The following is a 9,994-nucleotide window of genomic DNA, read 5'->3' on the forward strand; positions in this document are numbered from 1 at the left end:
ACAACTACCAACATGGCGGGCGCTGGGCACTCGGCCGTTTCGGAGCGGTTTTTTCGCCAGGACGTCGTTGATTTTTGAATAAATTGTTTCTCTCCACTGTATCTCTATCTATTTTTTCTTTTTTATGACCACAATTATTCGGAAATGCACATCTGGCCTGGACACGAGTTAGACGCTCCCCAATTGTGGTGACTCCCTGGAGGGTGCTGCTTACTGTGGGGGGTTCCAATTAGCTCTAATTGATTAATTAATCGTGTTTAGATGAAGAGGTGCGTTTCCGGATAAACGTGGTAAGTACTTACTACTGTCAGGTCCTACAACTAGGCAATTCAAAGCAAGAAAAACAAAAAAGAGGAAATAAAACACCATATGCACAAAACATAATACATATCTCTGTGTGAGGAGCATCATTTGTCACACCAACCGAAAAGTGAATATAAACTTATCGAAACTATGCTTTATGTTCAGCAAAAAGCTTGAACCTTCGAAAGTTCATATATCAAAGAACTCTGCTGAAATCGCTGTAGTTTTTCTTTACTGGAATTTTCCATGATTGCATGTCCAGGGACCTAGTAGGGAACCGAGCAGTCTGTCAACAATTGCATCACCCCGCGCCATCTGTCGTGGACGCATGTAATACGCGCGCTTCCGCTCGCTAATCCAGCTAAAACGAAAATGGCAGTGGTCATTTGTGAATACTTTCTACGTCGAGAACGTCGAACGTCTTGAATATGAGTGCTCTAGAATTCCACATTCGAGAACTATCACTCACAGAGAACTTCTGTCCGTGCAATAGCGGGCTGGAAAGTGTGTGTTTCCCAGCAGAAGATTCCTCGTCCAGAGATTTACCGGAGTCACCTTCGTCATCACCAGTAGGTGAATGTGCCGTGAACACGGACTGGTTTGTGAAATTTACATGTATCAGGGAGAAGAAGCACTTGTGTAAGCCGAAACAAGCGCTGTTTTTTCGTGGTGCAGGTGTTCATGTGGGAAATGCAAACTGATGGATACTACGGACCAGGGTCTTTGCTGCCCAGAGGTAGAGAATGCTTGTGAAAAGCTGACAGACAATTGCATCACAAGTAACAAATATTTTGAAAGACTGTGCTTTGACACCGAAGTCCTGCAAGTGCTTTTTACATACATCAGAGAAACCGAAGAGCATGGCAACATACGCGGCAGCGCCGTGTGGTCTCTACGCGCTACGTGAACGGCAAGCTGGACGAAAAACCCTTATTTCGGCAGTGAATTCCGTTATATCACCTATCAGCTATTCACAAGAAGGATATGGGGTGCTCTGAGAAAGTACAATAAAAAGTATTCTTCCTGCCTGCGTCGTGCATGCTATTAGGGACGCTTTCCCCATCAGTGTGCAGAGATGTAGAAATGTATATATTGATGTCAGCAAATTTTCATTTCTTTCAAGTGTAGAGGATGCATCTCTAAGAAATTAACGTTCCTTAGTCATAACTATACCTCGACGGGAAGTATTCCTCTACCTTTCAAAGAAACAGGTAGTTCTCATCGGTTTCTTCTCTTACTGTTGACGTCATACTAACAGTAGTAATTATACAGCCCAAGTTTTGCACACAAAATCCACGGCAAGTATTGCACTTTTTACTTTAAAATTACTTTAAATTTTTAAAATAGTGCATAATCTGACTCAATGCAATACTTGTCGTGGACTTTCTATGTAAAACTCGGGTTGTAGAAATAAACATAACTAAACAGAAAGGCAGCAGACAGAGAGAAATAATTAATTTGAAAATCAACGACGCCATCCTGAAAAAATCACTCCGATGGGGGCAACTGGGCATCATTGGGCACGACGGTTGCAGAGAGAGGTGGCAAGCAAGTTGCAAGACATCAAACCAGATGGCCCCACCGTCATGTCGATATACGTGTAAGAGAGAGAGAGAAGAACAAAGTACTGGTGGCAGGTAAAAATGGCAGCACTGCTAAACAAGTCTAAACATGTGAGATCACGTACAAAACACTGCTCCTCGGGAGCAAAAAGGCTTAAGATGAGTGCTTAGGCATAAGTTGGGTGTTTGGCCTCATGTTCGTTTACGTGGAACACAGAAAAAGTACTAGCTGCGGGTAAAAATGCAATAAGACATGGTAATCAAAACTAAACATGCAGCAGTGTACACACGGGTCATGTGGGGAAAAGGCTTAAGACGAGCAAAGAGCTAGGTAGAAGTGTGTCAAGACCAGACACGTTTGGGAAAAGGCCTAACCGCTACGGCAAGTCACTCACCTTTTCGCCCGCAGCGACGGTGCGACCGATCCTGATGACAGCCAGCACTAACTGAAGGAGCGTGGGGACGGCGGAGCGACCGACCGCACGTCCTCTCCCTATGAGAGCCAGCGGCCGACTGATGCAGGCACCACTCCGCGGTCGCTACGCATGCGCGCGAGCTCCTAGTGCCCTCTGCACCAACGCGCCACCTGCGGCGACCTCCAGTGAGAAGCAGCAAGACCGTACGTGCGAGATGCTAAGAGAGAAGTGAATTCCTGCGCCCTCTTCTGGCCTTGCTCATCGGTCATGACGTCATCCCAGTGTCCCAAGGGTACAGTGCTTTCTTTTTCACATGGTCGACACATCTCCTAGGGACAAGGTAAATCTGCAATGAAGCCATGGCATGACGTCATTACTCAGGCATGCTACTGCATGATTCAAGCACGCGTACGGCTGCGCTCCATACAAGAGACCTATTATATAATGAATCACTATCGCAAGATTCCTTCCCTTACACACCTATAATGACTGCATTTAAAAAAACAGAAAGCCTACTGCAGAAGAGCACCATGCATGAAATCTGATCATAGCAATTAAGCATTTTTATCCCAAAGACTTACTAAATGCGACTTAACAAAATCAAGAAAGAACAAAATATCCTAACAAGGAACACCATCAATAACTAATAACGAGGACTAGGTACACAACAAATCAACCCAGAGCATCAATAACGTGGAGCGCAGAACAATGCGTCTGCTCCATCTGACAGCGAGGCACAGAACTGAATCGTAATGCTTTTTTTCCTCTATAAAGTCACGCATCTGTCCCTCCTGTGGTTACTTTCTGAACTAACTTAATGGCAAAATTATTAAGAATCGCTCTAGCACTATTCACATTGAGATCAAGGATGCAGCAGCACTAGCGTCATCGTCAAGACAAGAACGATCAACATGAATCTTTCTCGTCCAAAAAGAAAAAATACAAAGCCTGAACAAAGGAAAGCATGTAGGTCAGGGCATGTCAGGACATTGCTCAATGACTGCTGTTAAATGAGGAAAAATCGCACGACTGCCGGGCAACAGAGGAAAGCAAACACAGAAGAAACATTTGAATAGAGTGAAAAAGACACTCGTCATCATCGGACACGTACACTGCATTCCCTCATTGTAAACCCCCTCCACACAAAATTCACCATTCACTGTGATGAACCACACTTTCGTACGTCGTCAGAGGCAAACAGAATCCCACCGAAGCTACGCTTTTCCACTAATGGCCAACACAATTGCTAGGAACAGAATTAACGCGTCCATTCCCGTCATTGTCCAAGAGAGAAGTGAATCCTTGCACCCTGTGCAGACCTTGCTCATTGGTCGTGACATCAGCCTATTGTGTTAGGGCTACGCTGTGGATTGTACTACTCGTTACTACACTTATGGATTTTCTATGTAAAACTCGGGTAGGAGTAAATGGTGACTCTGCTATTATTCCAGAGCGCTCCGTTTTGAGCCTTTTTCTCTGCTCGCTTAAAGGAATTTGTGTGCGCTTGTCCTGTGCTTGCTTTATGCAAGGGCAATGCGGTGTGTATGTAGCATCATGCAAGAATTATCTGATAGCAGAAATGGGTGTCTTTTTTGTAGTTTATTAGCATATGCTTCGGTTTTTGAAGTCATTGCAATTCAAGCACAAGTGCACACAATTTTTTGTTGCCCTTTCCCTTTTTCACCGATTTTACGCAGAAGAAAGCCGCATGGTAAAGCTGAATTCGTGAGAAGAGGGTTTGTATGTTTTTTGTGTGTTAGATGTCATTAGGACCACGGTGTGTTGAGGAAGTCAGCTGTTTGCAGTTATAGGTATTTGTGCAGAAATGCTTGCATCTGAGCACAGGACAGAAATTCCTAGTATGCCATTCTCACTGTAAATTAATTATTTTTGATGTGAGTCTGCTTCACTGCTTGCCAAGGCTGAAATTGGAAGAGAAAAAAAATTGGAGCGCTTGATTAATAGTGATCCAAGTAACAGGGCAATGATAGTTTCCGTAGAAAGTAGAATTTTAAGGCTCCTAAATTATAGCTGAGCGTAGTACGGACTTTTTGTGATAGTCTTTCTAAACTGCAATGCAATAATCATTAATATAGTAGGAATGCAATCATATCATATATCTGGTCCCGTAACGGCGTTCTGTCTAGTCCTCCGTCGAGCGCGAATGGAACTTTGCCCCCAGGCTTTTGCGTCTTTTTGCTCGCAAGTGTAGCCTCAGACAACGAATGTATGAGCATACAAAAGGTTGAGCGCCATGTATTACATAAGCCTGGTGATGATGTTGAGTGTTCCAGGGTCACAATTATTATTTCAAAGAGCAGTGGTAGTTTACTGCTGCTGGGATTCTAATGACCATGATAAGACTTTACAGTTGAAATCGCTAAGATCAGCGTTCAAGCACGATACATACTTCCCAGTAAACCATATATGTCTCAGAAACGTCCACATGATATCCCACTTGGGATTTTCGGATATCCCAGGGACTAGGCTGAATAGCCCGTTGACGTCTCTGGGACAGACAGAGGACCCGTATTTCTTCCACATTTGCTGATCCAGGGAAGGTTCCAGGAATGTCTCTCAGGGATATTTGGACATATAGAGGACATATACAGGACGTATTATTATTATTGTATTTTGTAGCTTTTTTGCAATTTTTACTTATTCTACGGAAAATACTACTCTGCAACAGAGAACATCTTATCAACGAACTCTTGTTTATTGAGCACAAACCAAGTACAGTGATGTTGCACTGTAAGAAACGCTCTTTCTAATAGTACAAAATATGATATTACAACATAAATAGGCTAATTATTAACAATATAGGGTGACACGGATAAGACGCATAATAAGACAATAATGGTCATAATAATAATAATCACGTGATTGCTACGCCACTTCGCAACCGTCGTCCCTGAAAGATAACCAACAACATAGTTAATTCCATCTATTGGGATAGCAGCTCAAACACTGCCATAAATAGGCGTAAAGAACAGACACTCTGCAAAAAATGGAAACAAATGCAAGACAGTGACTTACCGCAGTTTCTCTTGCAGTATAGATGGTTACATGCGGAAGCAGCCTAATCACTGGCAGACCCAAGCGACGTCTTCCGGTTTATGCCTGGCTCTTCAGTGTTGTAGAGACACCAGTAACTTTACACCTGTGTGAGGCTATCCATGGTTGTGTGTGGGTACTGTAATACAGTCATGTTTTATTAATCTAGAGTCACATCGCGTCCATGTGACATTTAAGAAAGATAAGCGGTCATGCAAAAAACAAGGAACTTTGAAAAACAGTGCAGTCAAACGTGAAAACATAACTGCTATCCTTTATATGAAAGACAACTGTAGTTGAGCCAAGCTTATCTACTAGCAGGCTGCGCATACTTAATAGAATTTGCTTCACAATTGCCTTCATCATCCCCAATCAAATCCTGAATCAAAGAGATGTGAAGAATTGGACTTGCACTTTGTACCTGTACACACACTATCTCACACAGTTCCGCCGTTCGCATGAGTTCGTGAGTGATACGTACCAGACTCCGCAGGTAAAGCAAACTACAGCTGTTTACTCAGATACAAAGCTGTCATTGCTCCACACATCTACCACATGTGATTGTTGAAAAAAGAACAACACACAAATCTTAAGTGAGGCAAAAGGAAGAACGAACTCACCTACTGCAAAGCCGGAGAACAAAGGAACGCTAGCTCTCGCACACCACGGCAATCGTTGTTATGCACAACGTAGTTGTTCGACGTACTGGCCAGTACTGCCTCGATGCTCCCGAGATTCCAGTACAAAATACACATGATGCTGAGGTTCCAAAGACCCTTTCGTGTAACATGTCATATCCTACCGAACCGCTACGACGACGCGCCTCGCCTGTTTGAAACGGCGGTTGGAGAATGTCGATGGCGATGAGGCAGACGTCGTTACGCTTCGGCTCGCGCTTGTTGGGAACTTCATTCTTGTTATATTCCTCAACATACGTGACCGATCATTATAATTCCCGTGGAAAAGGTAAAATATGTTTTTTTTTCTCTCTCTCTCTTTTGTTTATTGACTATGGTGCGATACGTGATGAATCGTTACAAATATGATTAGAAAAGGTATGGATATGAGGGTATAAAATCATTATTATTATTATGAGGAAGGAGTGAGATAAGTACCACATCAAACAGACCTTCCTCTACATGCGAACGGCACATGAACAAATTGGGTGCGCAGTATGTTGAGTAAAGACACAACGACTTTTCCGTTCGTGATAAAAGTTGACAATATGTTGAAGTTACAATGTAGAACCCACGCAAATATTTGCTGCGTAAATCTTTAGTTGAGTGGCTCTTGGAAAATCAACGTTGTTCTTTATGTTCACAATCCACCATTGACCAGGTACAGTTGAAATAGCGTTGATTCAGCACTATCTTTCTACATACAACATTGCTCAACATTAGTCAACATTAGACAACGTGCACGTTACACCAACAGTCGGTGTTGACTAGCAGCTTATTCTGTGACAGCTTTTTTATTTGTTCTGTTGTACATGTCTGAAGTGAGAAGTGATTTATTTAAGGATAGTTTATAACCTTTTTATGCAAAAAATGAAATTGCCACGTCTGAGAATGCTAGAAATGGCTGTTATCGACGCAATAAATCCTTGTAAGGTAAAGAAATGTCATTGCTCTGATATTCGTAGTATATGCACAGAATATTCACTGGGGGATATTTGTGACGTCTCATGGTGGATATACAGCGGACGTTGTGAGGATACGCGTGACATCTGTGACGTGTGAGACCAATTTGGGAGGTTTGTGGGATATTGATGGTTTGCTGGGTTAAAATTTTAATGTAAGAATGAATATCATTAAGAGTAGGAAAAAAGAAATAATCTTGCGATTCAGTAAATAATAGGAGTGTTTCTCTTTGCCGCTGCCTTCTTCAGACAGGATGTGATGTCGTCATGAAGTCTTTCAGGTGTCTGTAGCAATGCATTGACCGTTACTGAGAAAAAGTGTAGCAATAGAAAAATGGGAGGTTGGTCGATGGTGTGTGTTGTCCTGGACGTATTTATGATGAGCACTGTTCTTCGAATAAGAGGAGCCTGTGAGTGTGCTTAGAATAGTTGTATGCTGCTTTTCCGCTTTGTTCAAGTGTTTCTCTGCACTTTTGTTCCCCTTGTTGTCTGACAAACATGAGATTTTTCCTGACCTGACAGTGCTCGTCCTGACATGCGCAGACCTGTTCAGTTATGCTTTCGTTCTACATGTAGTTCTGTTCTTTTTTTTTTTCTTTTTGAAAAGAAACATTCTTGTCTTGACGATAGTGCTGCCCTGAATGGGAGTAGTGCTACAATGAGTCTTAATATTTTTGCGATTCAATTAGTTCAGAGAGTAACCGTGAGAGAGACAGGTGCATGGCTTTATTCAGGAGGAACAAAGCGTCATTATTCAGGTATCTCCCTGGCTCTCGGATGAGACAGACATCTCTTCTGAGCAAGTCGTACGAGGGTGGTTCCATAAGTTTCCGGCCCGACCAACTTTTAATAGTCATAGACACGAAACAAGTGTATCACTTTTCGACATAGTCACCTTTAACTTCGATGCACTTTTGACACCTTTCAACCAACGTTCTTGTACCCTTGAAAAAATAGTGTGAAGTTTTGTCCGCAAAATACTGGAAAACTACCTCTTGCACCTCACTATCGTTTTGAAATCTCCGTCGTCTGAGATCCCGCTTCAAGTTTGAGAACAGGAAGTAGTCACTCGGTGCCAAGTCTGAACTGTAGGGTGGGTGGTGGATTTCTTCGAAGCCGCACTCCTTCAGTGTAGCCTTGGCAACAGAAGCCGTGTGGACAGGAGCATAGTCCTGGAGCAACCGGACACCTCGACTCAACCTGCCGCGCCTATTTTCCTTGATGTCGCCTCGCAGTCGGTGCAGGTGTGAAGCGTAATAAGTCGCATTCACTGTGGTTCTCCTCTCTTTGAAGTCGATGAGGAGGATCCCGTGACAATTCCAAAATATTGTTGCCATGATCTTCTTTGTCGATTGTGTGACCTTGGCTTTTCTTGGGGGTGCTTCTCCTGGTTTGCGCCATTCCATCGACTCCTTTTTCGAAAGGGGATCATAGTAGAGCACCATAGTCTCATCCCCTGTCACAATTCGCTTCAATATTTCTTCTTCGTTCTCTTGACAGAGCTACAAAAACTCTTTGGCACAGACGACGCGCTGTTGCTTTTCAACTGACGAGAGAAGAAGTCATGGCACCCACCTCGCACTGACCTTTTTTGTGCGAAGGCGCTCGCCGATGATGCGAAAAACAGTTGTTTTGGAAAGCCCCAGCGTTTCTGAGATTTCCTTCACCTTCAGACGCCTCTCGCTCAGCACTTCTTCCTCAACAAGAGACAAATTTTCTTGTGTCACCACTTCCACTGGATGACCATCGCGTGGATCATCTTCAATGGGCTCTAGCCGCAGTCGAAACTGTTTAGCTCAGTCTTTTACCGTTGTGTACGACGGAGAGGCTTCCCTGTACACGTTGTCCAGTCGCGCTTTAATTTCTTTAGGCGAAAGTCCCTCTTTTGTCAAGAATTTTATCACAGCGCGGTACTCGATTTTTTCCATTTTAACTGAAGAATGCATCCTGGCTGTTTGAAATGCCGCTCTCCAACCGACAAAAGCATGGAGAGGGTTGAGGGTGATGCTCCGGCCCTCCAGCAGATGGCGCCACGCGTCCTTAATCGCATTTTCAAATTCGCGTGCATTTTCTACCTCGGGCCGGAAACTTATGGAACCACCCTCTATTTAGCCATTGATGGACCCATATTTTGTTCTTTCCTGTATTCGTAAGTCTCATTTAGTAAGACTTTGGGATTGAAATGCTTAATTCCTACGATCAGCTTTCATGCATGGTGCTTTTCTGCAATGGTTTTGTGAAGCAAATAATCTTGGGATAGTGATTCAATAAGTAACAGGTCCCCTGTCTACAGCGTACGCTTCCTTGAACCATGCATGCATGGGTGATGACGTCATGCTGCGGCTCTATTGTTTCAGGTGGACCTTGTCCAGTTGAGCATTAGTGGAAAAAACAATGTAGACCTCACACAATAGGCTGATGTCACGACCAATGAGCAAGGTCTGCAGAGGGCGCAAGGATTCACTTCTCTCTTGCATATGACGGGAATGGACACGCTAATTCTGTTCCTAGCAATTGTGTTGGCAGTTAGTGGAAAAGCGTAGCTTTGGTGGGATTCTGTTTGCCTCTGATTGGATACGAATGTGTGGTTCGTCACTGGTGAGTGGTGGATTTGTGTCGAGGGGATTTACAATGAGGGAATGCAGTGTACGTGTCCGATGATGATGAGTGTCTTTTTCACTCTGTTCGTATGTTTTTTCTGTGTTTGCTTTACTCTGTTGCCCTGCAGTCGTGCGATTTTTCCTCGTTTAACAGCACTCATTGAGCAATGTCCTGACATGCCCTGACCTGCATGCTTTCCTTTGTTGATGCCTTGTATTTTTTCTTTTTGGATGAGAAAGATTAATGTTGATCATTCTTGTCCTGACGATGACGCTAGTGCTGTTGCACCCTTGATCTGAATGGGAATAGTGCTACAACGATTCCTAGTAATTTTGCGATTAAGTTAGTCCAGAAAGTAACTGCAAGAGGTACAGATGCATGGCTTTATAGAGGAGAAAAAGGCATTACGATTCAGTTCT

At 43.4% G+C, this 9,994-nt stretch overlaps 1 long non-coding RNA gene across 1 annotated transcript; it reads right to left on the bottom strand.

Moving 5' to 3' along the window:
• Positions 1-5,037: 5,037 nt before the first annotated feature.
• LOC135367823 (uncharacterized) lies at positions 5,038-6,219 on the bottom strand. Its single transcript, XR_010414536.1, has 3 exons — positions 5,956-6,219; positions 5,318-5,474; positions 5,038-5,192 (listed from the first exon to the last, which is right to left on the bottom strand). It is a non-coding gene; the product is annotated as an uncharacterized LOC135367823 (long non-coding RNA).
• Between the last annotated feature and the right edge of the window lie 3,775 nt (positions 6,220-9,994).

The sequence above is a fragment of the Ornithodoros turicata genome, chromosome 1, assembly GCF_037126465.1.
Source record: "Ornithodoros turicata isolate Travis chromosome 1, ASM3712646v1, whole genome shotgun sequence".
In the NCBI taxonomy this organism is placed as follows: domain Eukaryota; kingdom Metazoa; phylum Arthropoda; class Arachnida; order Ixodida; family Argasidae; genus Ornithodoros; species Ornithodoros turicata.